This window comes from Ictidomys tridecemlineatus, chromosome 12 (assembly GCF_052094955.1).
Source record: "Ictidomys tridecemlineatus isolate mIctTri1 chromosome 12, mIctTri1.hap1, whole genome shotgun sequence".
In the NCBI taxonomy this organism is placed as follows: domain Eukaryota; kingdom Metazoa; phylum Chordata; class Mammalia; order Rodentia; family Sciuridae; genus Ictidomys; species Ictidomys tridecemlineatus.
Window position 1 is genome coordinate 58,445,316 of NC_135488.1, and position 18,384 is coordinate 58,463,699.

The window sequence follows — 18,384 nt, forward strand, 5'->3', positions numbered from 1 at the left end:
CCCTTCATCAATGTAGTTCTCTATGCTACATTGTGAAGTGGGTGTCCTCTAAGACCCTTGTGTATGTGTTCTAATTAGGGGCTGAGTCTCATCCTGTACTCTTCTCTTTATAAGTTGCGGGATTTCTTTCTCTATATTTCAACCTTGGCAAATCATTAGAACCAGGTGGGCAGTTTTTTAAAATCCTGGACCTCAGGTGGCACCTCTAGCTAAGATTCTCTAGAAGTAGGATCCCGGCATATCTATTTTTTCAAAATTCCTCAGCTAATTCCACATTGCAATTACAAAAGAAATTCATACAATCCTAGCTTCATTTGATGTAGCCATTATTGAATCTGGATTTTAGCATTCCAATGAACAAACAATCTAAACCAGTTCCAACCTGCTCAAGCTGGCACATTAAATCAATAAGGATAACAGTTAGGATAGATGATAGATTAAAACATAGCAAACAGGTTTAAATGTAATAGATGATAGATTAAAACATAGCAAAGAGGTTTAAATGCATGAGTTCACAATAATACTAGCAACAATAATAACAACCACAAACACTGTTGATCCAGTTCAGAGAACACAAAAGAACTAATATTTTGGCAACATTAAAATGAAGGAAACAAAGCAAGCATTTATCATGCCTTTTCTCTATGAACTGAACCTTCGGTAACTAAAGAATAAGTGAAGAGACAGTCTCTCTGTAGAAGTCTCTCAATAAATGAAGAAAGAATTATGCAATTGGACAATATCACCATTTCCCAACACTTATGAGTTAATAGATGTAGAAAATTATTCACTAACACTAATACTATAACATCAATTACTAAAAGACAACTAAATATTATGTAGCTTCTGATGGAGGCACACACTGTCACCTACCAACTATTCCTAGGGGAAAACTCTAACCAGATTAGGGTTAATGATCAAATTTCTATATCTCACCACCAATTTATAGGAAATACAGAAGTAAAGGAACATATTAAATGATCCTTAAGGCTACGCTTACGGAAATGAGACTATGGGAAGTTCTATAGCAAAATATTAATTTTTCCAACAAAACTAATTATTATAAAAGAGATGGAAATAAAGAATATAGATTTTAAAAGACCTTGACATACTTCACAGTCTACAAATTTAGAATGCATTATATATATAATTTATTGTATTAACTGAATTTAATTTCTGACTCTGAACACTCTTTCTGACAGATGTGGAAAACATAATCTGGTCCCTTCTAGGAAAACCTGGTCAAATGCAGGATGAAGTCCACATGCTCTGAGGGTTGCTACTCACCCCTAAAAGGTTTATGCAAACATCACTGCAGTGTTAGCTAGAGATTATCTGATGACATGTCCACCCCACCATATATATATATTTTTTACCATATATATATATATTTTGGGGGGTATAGGGATTGAATCCAGGGGTGCTTAACCACGGAACCACATCCCCAGCCCTTTTTTGTATTTTATTTAGAGACAGGGTCTCACTGAGCTGCTTAGTACCTCTTAATTGCTGAGGCTGGTTTGAATGAACGATCTTCCTGCCTCTGACTTCCGAACCACTGGGATTACAGGCATAGGCCACCACACCAGCTCCTTGCTGTTTTCTAATCTTGATGATAACTGGTTCTCAGAGTTACCAGCAACATGGTTCAGAGCCTAAATAGAGAGATGGATTGGAGGTTCAGCAGAGAAAAGAATATCCAGTTAAATGTCTAAAATTATTGTCTTTTTATAATCAGGCAAGTGGAAGAGAAATGCTCCAACACATCGCCTGGTATGGTATGGGCAAGGACAAACCAAGATCTGACCCCATTGTGTACACAGGGGTATTTTTTTCAACTCTTGGAAGATTAAAGTCGCACCAGAGTTCGGGTGTCCCCACGGAGTGCCAGTGAAGGAGGGAAGAAGAGTCTAGAAGCATAAGGACATTGAGTGAAAGACCATGAATATTGTTGCCCACCCAGCATAAGTTTAAAAAAATGTGAAGTAGCAGGGGTTCCTACAGAATTGCAGAGACACATTTTCTGATGGAAACAAAGAATGAACAGATGATAAAAATAACTTATTTATCTAAAGTCGTTTATGAGGACAGATGAATCATTTTCTAAGATTATTCATGTAAAATGAGAAGTCAAATGAACTGAAAGTCAAAATGATGAAGAACTCTGCTACCCAATCTATTTTTAAGATGAAAACGAACACAATAGTTTGGTTTAAGACATTGGATAAAAGCATAGAGATAAGGTTAGACTTGTTGGACTCCTGATGAAGTGAATATTTGCCTTACCCCGCACCCCCCCACACACACCATTTTTTCTTTGTGTACCTGGTATATAAGCATCTTTGATACTTGAAAGGACTCACAAATTAGGCAGGTGGCAGGACTCTACTTCCCGTTAAAGGAACTAAAGACAAGATGTCATCCCTTTCCTTGGCCCCCAGGTTGTGGCAATGATTTAGGTTCAGCCAACAGGATGTCCCTACCTGGGACTTACACCTTGAGAGTGTGACTTAAATTTCCTAAAGCATGGGTGATGCTTGGGGGCAGCAGGGCCAGGTGGCCCTCTGTTAAGGCTGCTCCTGGACCAGATCTCATTCCTCACACTTACCATGCCTGGGGTTTCCATCTTCCTGAATGGGGTCAATTCCATGGGGTCCCAGAAGCTTCTCAATAAATTTCCTTTGTGATTAGAAAACTGAGTCAAATTCTGTTGATTCTCTGACATAGTTGAACAGTATTTATTCCGGTAGAAGAGATGAATAGAATTGTTCTTGTTTGATTTCAAGTTTGCCTAATTCCCAGAGTGACTAGAAGCATAAAAAGTCAAATTAAGGAGAAAAGAATCCAAAAGGATTCTAATTTCCTTTAAAAATGAGAACTTATTTTCCAGCCACTTTGTTTTACGTCTAGCCTTCTTTCGTGGGAAGTTGCAATCTATCTGGAGAGGTAGGGTAGGAGGCTGGGGAGTACTAGAACTCTCTCTCTCTCTCTGACCTAAAATTTTCCTTCACAATTTTCCATAAAACCTGGAATTCCCCTGGTTGCAAAATGACTTTGAAATCAATTATTTCTGTTTATTATAGGAATTCTGTGCTTAAAGCCAGCCATTCTGGAAGGGGTAGCCATGGAGCTATTATCAATATAAATTATGTTAAAACATAATTATGTTAAAATAGTAAGACTCATTTTGAACTGTGTTTTGATTATTGGTGAATGTTCTATTTCATAAGGACAAGACCTAGAGAGTCAGCCAAGATTTTGTTTTTTGTTTCACTCTTCATTGACACATAATGGTTGCACATATTTATAGGGTCTAACATAATATTTTGATATAAATATACATACTGGGAAGTAATCAAATCAGGGTACTTAACATATTTATTGCCTTAAAGATTTACCATTTCTTTGAGGTGAGAGCATTCAAAAATCTTCTTTTCTAGCTTTTTTCATGTAGATACTCCATTCTTGTTAGCTACAGTCACCCCACTGTGCAATAGAGCCAGAGATTGCCAATTATAAAACAAAACAAAGCAAAACAAAAACCCTGCAATCAGGAATAGACCAATACTGACTGGGCATTCATCAACAAGATCATCCATTATTCAACTTAAGGTCAGGAGCTCAATAAATATTTATCTTGCTAGGTTAGAATCCTATAGCTAAGCACAAGATTGGACCTACTGGTGGGAGCTACTGGTGGAAAGTGGAGGAATTTAGGGGCTTCTCAGCCTCTTTGTGAGGAGGAGAATGTTTTTTATTTCTCTTAAGCCTTGATGTCACTGGTTGGGGCAGGGATATAGGAGGTATGCGTGAAGTGTAGGGGCCCATATTGAGACCAGTAAAGAGGCATGTGCAAGGAGAGCTGAACAAGGTGAGCTCTCTTCTGCCAGGAATCCTAGTTAACCAAGAGATGATCCTTAGAAACCACCCAAATGAGCTCAGGAAAATGCCTGATGAGTGATTTACTGCTTAATTACCGCCAGCAAAAGAAAGCTTGTCCCTTTAATGTCCCATGTAATGAGAATGGACAATGGCTCAGCATCTGTGCCTGCTCCTCTTATCAGTATTTATGTATTTTCACAACTTTGAAGTGGGTACAATTTATAGATCTCTAATATTTTATGGATGAGTTGAAAGGATCCCAGAGAGATGGAGGAATTTACCTCTGTTGTACAGTTGATAACTCGGGGCAGGGTTGAACACAGACACATCCTGTTCAAAGATCATGTTCTCAAGCCATGGTCATGTCACCTTCATTAGGTGAAAATTTAAAAAAGCCCGCCTTGTCATCATCCCAACTGATCCTGTTTTACTTGAATCCCTTTGTTCTGCTTGTCTTTACTGTTAGGTTGAAATGACCACTGGGGCCTTGCCTATGCTGTGTTCTCTCTCAATCCCCTCTAGCTAAGACTTGTGCTAAGCTGAAATATGGAACTCTATCCCAATCTGTGCAAATTAATTCTGTGAGCCCCAAATAAGGCCAGTACAAGGCTTTGGCAGCTGTCTTTGGGTAAACCTCTTTAAATTTTTCCTAATTAGTAATCAAAGAAAAAATCTTCAAACTTAAAAAATACTTCTTAAAACAACACCTTGTGAGCTTTTGGGTTTTAAGTATTATCCACATGCTGGGTTTCAGTTCTTGCGACTAAAAGGCTCAGGGGTTACTCCAGTTGAACTGGGCTAACTGGGCTGCACGAAATAACCACACAAGAGACACAAATACCTTTTTTTTGAGGGTCTCTGTGACGGCTCCTCTGACCATAAGGGTCCGCAGGAAGAGAGGGAGAGAGAGACCCTTTTTATTGAGGAGAAGCTATTCAAATGAGGCAAGGGGTCAGGTTTCAGGGGGCTGAGTATCTTCATGATGTCCACTGTCAGCAGGTTGACTGACACCTGGGTAGGCCACACCCAAGGGCACAGTAAGAGAAGGGGACACACACAAGGCACTTCCATGGAAGATTCTATCCTAAACAGGGCAGGGGGTTATATTACAAAGGAACAGGTGAGCATAGCTTCACCCATGGGGCTATAACAAGGCACACCCATGCACGAGACACGGACCCTCGAACTCAGGAAGGGAGGGGAAATCTCTGCCACATTTCTGCGACTGAGCGCCTCAGCACCCAGCCAGCCGGGGAGTGTAACTCAGTATTGTGTAAGGTTGGTTTCCCACATCCACATATTTTTCATAATAGCTATTTTAATGTTATCTTTATAGTCAGCATTGTAAGAAATGTTGATTCTAGGATTCATCATGGAAAGATCTACAAGATGACAAGTATTCATCAATCATCTATATACTTGTAATTTTGGTAAGATGCATTGAAAATAAAATCTCACTCTCTAGGACAGTTTTGTTGTCATGAAAATGAGTAGCTTTCTAATTCTGTATTGTTTTAAGTGATGAGCACAACAGTATAAAGTAAGCTAGCAATATTTTTTTGTAACATTCTAAGGATCTTGTATCATAAATCTTTCCTTTAGAAAAAACTCTGGCAAGCTGCTCTAGAAAAAGAAACTTAATTTGACACCCTTTCAGCAAGGTGTAGTTAGTTGGGCTTGAGTTGGATTAGCTAGGAACCATTATAAAGAGTAATACAACCATACAGAGAGAACCTCATCCAGAGGTGTCTTGACACTGTAAGGACTCTTCTCAATATGGCAGAAGAATTGCTGCCTATAACAAGAAAGACTTTTCTGCATCTTGATGTGGCATGCTCCATATTGTCTCCTTTTTATTCTATTTCTCATCCCATTTTGAAGTTTGGAGATCTTACTCATGGATCCTGTTCTTGAAATCAATATACATTGGTCCTGAATGCAAGGATGCTACTTAGCAAATCCATCCTACCATCAAGAATCTATGAGAGCATCAGGGGTCTGGTGGTTGATAGGTGCTGCTGAAAGACCACTAGGGAAGATACCAGTGGCGGTGATGGAGGAAGGAGCCTTCAGTTTCAAAAAGTTGTTGATTCAGTGTGAGAACCAGGAACTGGAGGCTCCTGGAAGAATTGCTGTACCCCCAGGGTATCATCAGCTTCTAGTTTTATGTTTGCTTCACAATGATGTGAATAATGAAAGACATCTTTGGGAAAGGATACCATCTGATATAAAATCTGCAAATTCTGAACTTGGGAGAATTTGGTCAGTAGAACAGAAAATCTGGCAACGGGATTTCCCTGAGATCTACGTGACCATCAGCGCCCACCAGTGGTCCCAGACAGTGAAACCAATCATGGATGCACAGAGATGCCACAAGAAGACTTGCCTTGGTCCTGGTCTCTCAAGCATACACCTCTATAACCGCTGATGATTTTGCAACTTTTGTTGAACTTCCCATAGAAGAGACTGTGAAAGGTACACTAGAACCAGGATGACAAGCCGACTTCACCACCAGAATGGTTCTGCCCAAAAGCCAGTTGCAGGGGCTCTGGATGTTTCCTGCAACAGGTTTATTCCTTTATCAGAGCCTGCCCCTCTGCACCGATCCCCAAAACACAGCAGTCAGCCAGACTGATCGATTATGTGGCTTTCCTTGAAAACTGATGTACCATTCTGAATTCAGCATCCCCTTCAGAATCTTACTGAATACAGAATCATTGACAAATACAGAAATGTAAAATCTTTATTTTCACTTTACTGGATGGATTATACGCACCTCAGCATTCCTTACTGAGTATGCGATAAAATACATATATAAAAATATGATATGTATATTTCATCCTTAAACATTATGCCAAATAGTTGTTAAAGCAATTTTCATTTTGTAATATCTAACAATCTGGTTGGATGGAGCTCATCAGTATTATGCCATTAGTTTCTAGTTCCTGGAGATCCCTAACTCAAGCTCTCCTGCCTGGTACAGAGCACTGCTTGCTGTCAGCCACCTTCCTGCCCTGTGCACACCTCCGTCAGAGGCGCAGCGATGTGCTTGAGCTGGAGCAGGACCTGAATTGCTGGGATTGTGATTCACCCTCCCTGGAGAAAATGATCCCTTTCTCCCCACCTCCGGAGAATCACTAATAGGTACAGAAATATTACTAAGGAGCAAGAAGGACATTTTCTGAATAAACCAGTTTGTTAGCATTTGTTTGTTGTTGTTGTTGTTTTCCCAGTAGCGGGAATACATTCGTTTTGGCGGTGGAGGGCTTGCCATGCAAATGTGATGTTCCTAAGTATAAAGTGCAGAAGGGGAAGGTTAGGGGCACAGTGCCTTGTGTGTCAGGGAGGTGTTATGATGAGTGATGTGCTCCTCACAACTCTCCTGCATCCAGTTGGTTGCTTACATTTACCCTGAGGTGCAAGTTCTGCCTTTTGAAGAAGAAATGCTGAACAAGTCTTCATTCTTTTTGTGACAGCCCTCCAAATATTTGAGGTTGTTTATTGTATCTTTAGGTTAAAATACCCCTTAGTTCATTTATTGTGCCTTTGTTCAATAAATATTTAATTGACTTCTTAAACAAAAATCTATGAGAATATTTATTGGCTTTTATAAAAATGAAATCTTATGCATTTCTAAGTCACTGTGTAGCTAGATGTTGGATCATAAATTCTGCACCCAATACTTTCCTCCGTGTGGAGTTTAATGGAGACTTGGCAGGTTCTGTCTAGGAAGACTGACTCTTCAACTGAGTGCACACCATGACGTATAATTTGAGGCATAGAGTGACTTATTGATTGAACATGGTAGACTATCAATTATCAACATTTCACAAACTCACCTGGGCCCAAGAGACATTATTGATAGCAATTTATATCTAGACCATTCTGCACAAGCTAATACATGATTTCTCTTCTTTGAGTAGTTTCTCTCCACAGAGTCTTCCTGAAAAACTGAGTTTTGTGGATTCAAATTCAGGTTAGTGAACTGTTCGAGTCGTTCCCTTGACAGGCTTATTCAAGAAGGACCAGCACTTTACTGAGACTTCAGCTGAGGTCACAATTGATACAGCTCTTTATATCTGTCATGATATTGACCTGTCATAACCTTTAAAGGCTGTGATTTCGTGATACGGTATTTGTGATAAAGAATGTCTCCAGTGCTTTGTAGAGATTCTTTTGTCCCTGGATTATTTTGGGATTGGGGTCTTTCTACCCTATATCATTTTCCCCCATAAACCAATTCAGAGGTTCCACCCCAAAGCCTTGTTGTGATTGATTAGATCACTTAGAGAGATGTAAACCTCTGAGATGCTGCATCAATGGCAGACACAGGAGCCCTTTTGTTTAATTAGTTGTTTTTTCTAAGAACATCTTCCCTGAAAAGACAAAGATGTTAAGCATGTTCTCTTAAGAAAGCTGGTGTTCCACAGGGTTCTGGAGCCTACCCCAGACTACCCCACCTTGAGAAGTCCTTTCATCTAAAAAGCAGACTGGTACTTTTCTGATTAGGTCTGACTGACCCTGACCCTACCCAGGCTCTACTTGCTTTCCTACTCTATCTCAAGCTTTAAAAATTACCAGTACCCAAGCCTGAGCCCTAGAACTCTTAATTGATCTTTGGTAAGTCCTGTTACTGGTAGTTTAAAAATTTTCCCAACTGATTATTTTTCCATCAAGGTATAATTTACATACAATAAAACATATACTTCTCAGTATATATATATTCTATGAGTTTTGGTGAATGCATACAGTCAGGTAACCAATGCCACGATCATTATGGAAAATATTTCCATCACTGCAGAATGTTCATGGGCAGGAGAAGCATGGATGCTGGCTCCAAGGAGAGGAGGGGACCACTTTTCTTCTCATTTTTTATTCTATCTGGGCTCCTGGCCAATTGGATGCTGCCTGCCCTCGATAGGTGAGAGCTAATCTCTCTTATTCAGTCGACTGATTCAAATGTCAGTCTCTTCTGGAAACATACTCACGGATAAACCCAGAAATAATGCTTTGCTAGCTCCCTAGGCATCCCTTAATCCAGTCAGATTGACACTCCAAATGGACCACTGAATGCTAATGAATCTTCAGCAAAGAAGTCATGTTTCTAATTGTGTGAGCTTCTAAGATTCCTTTTAGATGGTGTCTCTCTCCTCTCTTTTCCTTTACCAACCTGGAGGTTAGAGGGCAATACCAAAATGACTTAGAAACCTAAGGCTTCAGAGATCCAATTATGTAATGTCAAGTCCCATTCATTTCATCTTGGCACATTAATCTCCTGGAAAATTCAGAATAATTTCAGGACATCCCAAAGGAATATTCCATGACTGAGAGTGCTCTTAATTTTCAGGGTAATGTTGGACCCTGATATCTAAAGTTGAGATTCTCAGATGAGACAAAGACACACAGAGAGAGTGTGTTTTGTTTATAGACTTCTTCCTAGTTCTTTGTACTTTGAAACTAACTTTTAACCAGATCCCACAAATCTACAGAAGTTGAGTATTTCTGTCAATCTGAGTCTTTCTCCAGCTGATGTCACCAATCTCTCCATGTGATCAACCAATCAATCATCGCATAGGCCATTACCAGACAGAAGTCTGGTTGATCTCTAATATTCTTTTTTTTAAATGTTTTTATATGTTATGTTTATTTATACATGACAGTAGACTCTATTTTGATATAGCTATACAAGCATGGAATGTATCTAATTCTAATTAGGGTCCCAGTCTCATGGTTGTACACAACGTTGAGATTCACTGGTCTTCATATGTGTACCTAGGAAAGTTATGTCATTGTACATAGGAAAGTTATTCCACTGTCTTTCCTATTTCAAATCCATCTTCCTTCATTCCCCTCTGTATAATCCACTAAAATTCTATTTTTCCCCTCCCATAACTTGTTATGGGTTAGCATCCACAGAGCAGAGCGGGAACATTCAACCTTTGGTTTTTTGGGGAATTGGCTTACTTCACCTAACATGGTAGTCTTCAGATCCATCCATTTAGCAGCAAATGTCATAAAGTCATTCTTCTTTATGGCTGAGTAATACTCCATTGTGTGTATACACCACATTTTCTTTATCCATTCACCTGTTGAAAGGCACAAAGATTGATTCCATGGTTTAGCTTTTGTAAATTGTCCTGCTATAAACATTGATGTGGCCTTTTCACTGTAGTATGCTGATTTTACTTCCTCTGGATACATACGGAGAAGTGGGATAACTGGGTGAAATGGTGGTTCAATTCCCAGTTTTTGAGGAATCTCCATATTGCTTTCCAGAGTAGTAATACTTATTTGCAGTCCCACCAACAATGTATGAGTATACCCTTGTCCCCTCATCCTTGTCAACATTTTTATTATTACTTGTATTATTGATAATTGTCATTCCACTTGAACAGATTAACTGGGTGGTAACTGTTGGCACGTAGGATCTGGCAGAAGGAACAATAGGTCACTGGGGGTGTGCCTTGGGGTTTATCTGTTGTCCCTGACGCCCTGTGAGCACTATCTCTTTCCTCTTCTTGCTTTTATTATTACATGTATGTGCTCTTGTAATTTTGATTTGCACTTCTCTAATTGCTAAAAATGTTGAGCATTTTTTCATACATTTGTTGACCATTCATATTTCTTTTTCATTTTTTTTTAAAGAGAGAGAGAGAGAGAGAGAGAGAAAGAGAGAATTTTTTAATATTTATTTTTCAGTTTTCAGTGGACACAACATCTTTATTTTTATGTGGTGCTGAGGATAGAACCCAGAGGATCGAACCCAGCCCCCCACGCATGCCAGGCGAGCACGTTACTGCTTGAGCCACATCCCTAGCCCCAACCATTCATATTTCTTCTTTTGAGAAGTATCTGTTTAGCCCTGACATTCTCATTGGCCTGTTAAGCATGGGATAAAAGAGAATATTTAAAGACTGCCTACTGCTTAGGCAAAGGCATGAAATGATAGTCCAATTTCCAATGTGCTAACTCACCTATTACTACTTTATGAAAGCAAAAGAACAGTAGCATGAATGTCTCAAGCCCTTTGTAGGGAAAAAAATAAAAACTGAGAATTTAGGAACTGATTTTGTAGGAACTTCTCTGATGACTTATCCACATTATAAAAACAATATGAACCACCACTCTGATAAAACTAAACCACTACTCTGATAAGACCTCTGGTACACCAAGTCCTGCCTGGCTACCAGCCTGCCCACTGAGTTCATCTTAAATATTGTTGGTCAACCTCATAAACTAGAAACTGAAGCTAAGCATTTTTGTCTGGCTTGTTGGCTAACCTTGTACATGAGTGACCACATCAGTGCACAGGCTGTGGAGTCTGGTGTATTCTTGGATTTGAATCCCAGATACGACCTGGCATGTATGTGCTCTTAAATTTTCAACTTCAATTTAAAAATGCAGGAAAATTTATCTGCCATTATATTGGATATACATAACACATATATACTCTTGTAAAAACATCCAGAATGTAGAATGGAGAAACACCTATTGTGGGAAATACTTGAAGGATGAAAAGATAAGTATTGATCTGGTCAATCAGTCTATTGGAAGCAGAATTCAATCCTGGGATTTCTAAAGCAGGCATGTGGGGAAAAGCATCTGACTATCCACTAGGGAAGTACAGCAGATTCAATGATGTGAAGTCATCGGCATTGGTCCCACGAGGGAATGGGAACTCATGATCAGGCTTAATGATCCACAGCTCAGTTCAGATGGGGAAATCAGAACTGACAAAAGCATCCTAAGGAGATCCTGAAATTTCCAGCAGCAACATCACTTTGAGCTATGCATCAAATTTTGATATGGCACCACTTTAAAAGCTCTTGATTTCTCATGGTCTTAAGGTCACTGATGATTTGATTTGAGCCAGTGTTTACCACCAGCAAATATAGGCCTCCTTTGACCTCAGATTTAGCAACTATTGCATTATGTGTTCCAAATGCTCATGAATTTTCATTAACAAAGCAGCATCCTCTGCTAAACCCAGGAGTCAAGGCCTAGAGGCTCTTGATAGTCCCAGAGGAAATAATCTTTCCACTTATCAATCTAAATTCCAGGGCCAGGAAATGTAGCTTTGACAGCTCTTTCAGCAGAAGAAGTGGAAAGGATAAAAGATCACAAAGAAAAGCATTAGAAAGATGTCCCTTAGTTGGCACCCTCATATATAACATGCCTTTCATTATTAATGCTAACAAGTTAATTTTGAGTTTTTGATTAAAGTTGTTAATGTGGAAATACTCTCCATCTTCAGTTTGTTTTTGTTCAAGTTCCAGGAAAAAAAAAGTCTATTTTTTTTCTTGTATATTTTGAGCTCCTTGTATCTCAAAAGAAATATTCAAAACACTTTCTTTGGAGAGGACAATACAATGGAACACATTGCCAGACTTATATATCTCTCATTTTTTTTTGTTTGAGTATTGCTTCCTCCATCTGATTTCTTTAGGTTGAGTGGAATGCCCCTCTAATGTTCTACCATAATTGTTAGGCAGCTTTCAATCACTATAACAAAATACCTGAGATAATTAACACTGAAGGCTCTAGCCCATGATCCTTTGGCTCCAAATTGTTTTGCTCCTGTGGTGAGGCAGCACATCATGGCAGCAGTGCATGTCGAGCAAACAACTTATCATGTGACCAGGAAGAAAACATAAAGAGGAAAAGACTGGGGTCCCACAGACCCCTTTAAGGTCATGGTCCTGATGGCCTGAGCACCTTCTATTACGCCTCACATCCTAAAATTTCTACCACCTTCCAACTGTACCATCCTGGGGACCAATCCTCTTATATATGAGCCTTTTGGAGGCACTTAAGATCCAAATGATAGCAATAAGTTACCCCATTCTTATGGCTTGAATATGAAGTGAACCCCAAAAGCTTGTGTGTGAGACAATGCAATGATGTTTAGAAGTAAAATTATTAGATTATGAGAGTTGTAACCTGATCTGGATTAATCCACTTGAACAGATTAACTGGGTGGTACATTAGGCACACGTAAGATCTGGCTGAAGGAATAATAGGTCACTGGGGGTGTGCTTTAGGGTTTATCTGTTGTCCCTGGAACCCTGTGAGCATTATCTCTTTCTGCTTCCTGGCTGTCTTGCCCAGAGCTACTTTCCTCAACCACATTCTTCTGCTATGATTTTGCCTTACCAGCAGTAAGGTCCTGGACTTCAGGTCCAGAACTACAGAATTGGCCTATCGTGGACTGAACCTCTGAAACCATGAATCTAAATAAACTTTTTTTCCCCTACAAGGTTTTTGTCAGATCTTTCAGTGACAGAAAAAAAAAAATCTGACTGAAATACCCTGCAATCCTTGCGATGCTGTTTGGTACATTCACACTTACAACGCAGCATTATATTTGCCTATTTGCTTGCCTGTATCTCCCTTTAAATGTAAGTTCAAGGACAGGCCATGTCTATTGTGTTCATGGTGGTATACTCAGTGCCTGCTCAGGGGCTGTACTTAGTAGGTGTTCCAAAGCATGGATGTTGAATTCATTACTGGTAATACTTTAATACCTTCATGCATAATCTTCTCAAGTCAGCAACTGAAGCTGTATTTGTGTTGCCAGTGGACTGAGAAAGCATGCCCTTGAAAACCAAGAAATGGCCTTAAATTATCGAATACTGCACATAAGACAGGAGGACCAGATGTGAGACTGCTACAGCAATAGGTTAGAAGTGACATGAACCACACGTCAGTGGGGCTAGAAGAGAAGAAATGGATGGAGATGTTAAAAAGAATCAAAAGGACATGGCAATGCTGGAGCATCATTTGTTCTCATTTATTGTTTCTTTTCCAATTAGAGTTCACAATGCAAAGACTTAATTGTATCCTTATTTATGTTCCCTGGGCCAACCAAACATAGTGTTTGGCACATAACAAAAATTTATAAATATTAGAATGAATGAATGAATGAATGAGCATTGCATTAAACTCACTAGCCTACTTTCTGCCTCACAGATAGCTCTGAACACTCACTCTACTTCTCCACCCCCAACCCCTCACTAGTACTTCAGTTCAGACCCTCATCATCTCCCTTCTGAATTTGATAATATTCCCAGTATTGGAAGTCATATTGTGTCTTTAAGATGCCTTGCCCCACCCTAGAAGCTGCAATGATATGGTAGTGAGAGGCAAACTTCGATTTAAACCCAGTATTGAAAAGTTTCTAGGCTGCACCACCTTAGGCAAATCATTTAATCTCTCTGGGCCTCAGTATCTTCATGAATGAATAGACATAGTAAATGCTTCCACAAAGTTGTTGTGATGATTTAACGAGATTATGCACATCAATAATTGTCATAGTGCCTATCAAGTAGTGGACAGTCAATAGTTTTGGGCATGCCTTTTGTCCAGGATGAGAAACATCATATTTACAGCTGGATCAATAAAAGCTTCTGGGTCTTTGTAAAACACACCAAGTACTTAATTTATCTTCCTTCATTTGTCTGAGATATGGGTAGAGCCTGATGCAGGTTCCTGGCTCAGCTTTAACTTGAAATGGTCATAAAGGATTGGCTTCATATCCTAGTCAGGCTGCTATAACAAAATATCATAAACTACATAGTTTATGAATGACTGAAACTTATTGCTCATGTTCTGGGGAGTCTAAGATCAAGGTGCCAAGTAGATTTGGTGTCTGGTGAGGGCCTGCAGTGGGTCATAGATGATCCCTTCTTGCTGTGTCCTCCCCTTACAGAAAGGGCAAACAAGACCCTTCAGGCCTCTTTAATAAAGGCATTGATTAAGCAGAGCCCTTGTGACCTAACCACCTTCTCAAAGGCCCTGTCTTCTAATACCACCCTTTGTGGATGAGGATTTCAGCATATGAATTTTGAGGAGGTACATTAAAACCATTGCACTCTACCAATGAGCCTACAGGCCAGTCTGAACATCACTCATTCGTTCATCTGTTCATTCATTGGTTGCACAAATGAAGGGACAAATCTCTATAGAGGACATGAGCAAGGCTGTGACGACACAGACCCTAACCTTCACAGCACTTACAGTCTAATGCAAGATACACATAATCGGACAGACATTGACAATATCATCTACTAATACCACCGCAGGGTAAGTATAGGGAACAATGGAAGGGGACAACTACCCAGAGTTGGGGGCCCCTGAGCAATTTTACAGGAGAAGTAAAGGAGATAAAGTCATCTAGGGGAGGAGGAGGAGGAAAAGAGGAGGAAAGGAAAGGTGCAGGGCTGAGAGCCATGATGTTGAGGGCAAGGAGCTGAAATGTAGAGCACAGAACAAGATAAGCCCAGGTGGGACTGTGAAGTAGTTGTCCATGTGCTCAGAGCAGTGCCCAGAAGACAGTGAAGGAAATCATGAGATGGGATAGCAAGAGATTTTTGTACACAAGACTCCCAGCTATTTCCCATTCACTTAGAACACCATTCACCACTCTTTTCCCCCACTTTTATCTTCCTTCTCTTTCCCTCACTTTTACTAGGATATGGAAAGGAATTGACGTTCATCAGTTGCTTTGACAGCAAAGCTGTCTGTCCATCTATAGGGAACTGTATGTGAGGGCTGTCCTCTCCTCTGACAATGGATAAAATCATGTGGATACCAGCTCCTCATTCCTGGCTACCAATGTTTGTTGAAGAAAAAAAAAAAAGACCATTAAAAAATGTAAGAGTCTTATTTCTAAGTCCATTTGAAACTGCCTTAGAAAAATTCTGCTTTCAGTAGTGAACATGCCCAGGCTTTATGGGTGGATCAGATGTTCTATTGTATCAAGGTGTCATTAGTGATGGATCTCACAGAATGTCTGTCCCTTGGAGGGTTCAGAACATGCCTCTGCCGCTGCCAGTGGTGGCCTAGATCAATATAATAGGTTTTAGAAAAGCAAACTGAGAAACAACAGTTTTATACTGTCACTTTTTTTTAAAGAAAATCTTATTGCTGGTTATCTGTGATTAAATCAAAACAGCATTAACTCTTCTATACATAACATGCATCAGTTGATACAAATTAATATTTTGTTATTGATTTATCTTTAGTTGTCTTAATAAGAAGGTAATGGTGAGAAATGTATGTGTGGTCTCTCAAGTGATATCTATTACCTCATTTGTTCAACATGAATTCATCTACCATGAGTTGTTTACTCTGCAAAAAAATCTTCGGCCAAGCACAGAAATGAAGGTTCCATGGCATTTGACCTCAAGGAATTTAGTATGGTGAAAACGGCAGGTACATCGATAACTAACTATTCTCCAAGTCATTCTGGGGTCACCTCGACTTGGTTCAGGTTGGATTCCCTAATCACACCTCCAGGTCTTTGTGTCTCTTCTCTCTCTGCTCAGAGTGGTCACTACATCCTCTCCAACTCCCAGGCTTGCCCAGACATTTCTATAGCCTAGGCCAAATGTATAAATGCAGGCACCCCTACTATACTAGAACTTACTATAATTCAAGAAACAACACCGTTACAGATTTCTGTGCTTCTACTATAATAAATATATCTTCATAATGAATTGAAAGCTAGGCTCAGATTTAGAATTTCCAGACTCTGGATTTCCATTCTGGAACCTCATGGTATAGAAGAGCCAACCTCTACCCTTACGCCCTTGACCCAAATGCATCTCCCTTCTCTTCCCACCTTGGCTTCCTCCCACTCAACAAAGCCTTTCAGGTATAGGTAAATGGACAGCTTAGTGTTCAGGTCCAAGCTTCATCCACACTCCCCAGAAGCACTCCTGGCCACCCCTTTGACCTAGGGTAAACACACTCAGCACCTTCTATCTTCAAGATGCTGGACTTGAGAAAAAGTGCAGGCCCAGAAGTGGGAATGGAGATGCATGGGCAGATAACTTGGGTACTGGGTGCTTGCCAGGAAGTGGGTTATAGGGTGGCATAAGACTAGAGAAAGATCATAGCAGGATCCTGAAAGCATGGGGCACAGGGCAGGGGCTCCTCTTGTTCCATCTATGGGTAGAACTGCTAAGCCCCTTCCTTGCCTTTGTGGTGAACTTGTGCTTATTCCCCAATGTCTAGTACAAGTATCTCCCCCCCCCACTGAATTTCTTTCTTTGTGCCATAGCTATTCCTTGCACACACCTCTGGACTGTGGGTCTGAGGAGGCAGGGACTACTTTTTATCACATTTGTATCCCCAGTACTTATTCAAGGCTTAGCGTTGAAAGAATGCAAATAATGTCAGTAGAATGAACAAGTGAATGACTGAATGAATGAATGGATGCCATACCAAATAATAGTTCCACCTGTTGATGGGGAATTGTCCTGAAAAATGTCTGCTGAGGATTAAGCTCCAGGAGGTCTTCAAAAAAAAAGTAGGTGTTATTGGAGCTGAATCTTGATGAATGAACACGATTCTGGGAAAGAATTGGGGAAAGAGTTTCAGACAGGAAGAAACATTTTTCAGTATACACATCTCAAAATGAAGCATGTAGATCAATCTCTTCCTTCAGAAATCTTCCTAGTATAGATGAGAGAAGTAAAATATCACTGGGGCTCTGCTTAAGACCTTGATTCTCTTTTGTTTAAATGTTTTCGGAATTGATTCATTGCAAAAGTAGTTCTGGTTCTTTTAAGAGCAAGGGTGTTCTGCCAGACTGATGAGGGGAAAACATAAAAAATCGGCTGGAAGCCTGCTAAATTTTTAGAAAAGAGATTAATGTTATGTAAATGTAAGTAATTAATCAGCAAGCACCTAGAAGCCAAATACCTGGTGTGAAGAGCTCTCCTTTGAAAGGAGAAAATTGTTCTCCTTTGATTAAAAAAATGGCCTATCAGACAGCATTCAGATCCATCTTTTGCTTCAAACTTTCCCCAAGCTGTCTGGGGTTGAATGGAATTTTTCCCTGCTCTCTGATAAAAAGAGAAAAAGAAGAGTTACATGACTTGAGCTGAAAACTAGCTCATGGCTAAAGAGTAAATAGAATCAAGGGCTCACTCTCAGGGAATTCAAGAATTGTGAACTAATGTCAAGCAAACATATCATCACTGAAATTATGACATTCAAAAATGACAGAAGAAATTAATTCATGCACCTTTTACTTTTGGCCTTCCCTTGTCTTCTGAAATAGACCTTGCTACCTGTTGAGCACTCAGTCCAGGTGGTAGAGGAGAGCTGCCCTCATCTTGGTTCACAGGCATGTGGACATGATTCAGGGATGGAGTCTGAGAGCATCTCATCCTCTAGCCTCAGAAATGGGCTGAACTGAGTCTTCCTAGTGACTTTATCAGGTAATTAAGTTTGTATGTCCTAGGTGGCTGGTTGGTAACTCACACGTGCTTGCGGCTGCTGTCAGCATCTTCCAGTCATGACAGAGAGCCTTAAGAAGAACAAACCCAACACACAGTAAAACATTCAAGATGGGGTAGAGCAGCAGGGCCCTGGCAACATTATTTTTGATCCCAGCGCGCTTGCCTGTGACCCTTTCAACCCACAGTCTCCACCAAAATCTCTGTAACAGGGATTGTTTCCAAAGGTTACTCAGATTCCTAAAGTTGATTATTA

At 40.0% G+C, this 18,384-nt stretch overlaps 1 pseudogene; it reads left to right on the plus strand.

Moving 5' to 3' along the window:
* The first annotated feature begins 5,863 nt into the window (after nt 1-5,863).
* LOC101955398 (COP9 signalosome complex subunit 8 pseudogene) lies at nt 5,864-6,546 on the plus strand (annotated as a pseudogene).
* Nucleotides 6,547-18,384: the final 11,838 nt, after the last annotated feature.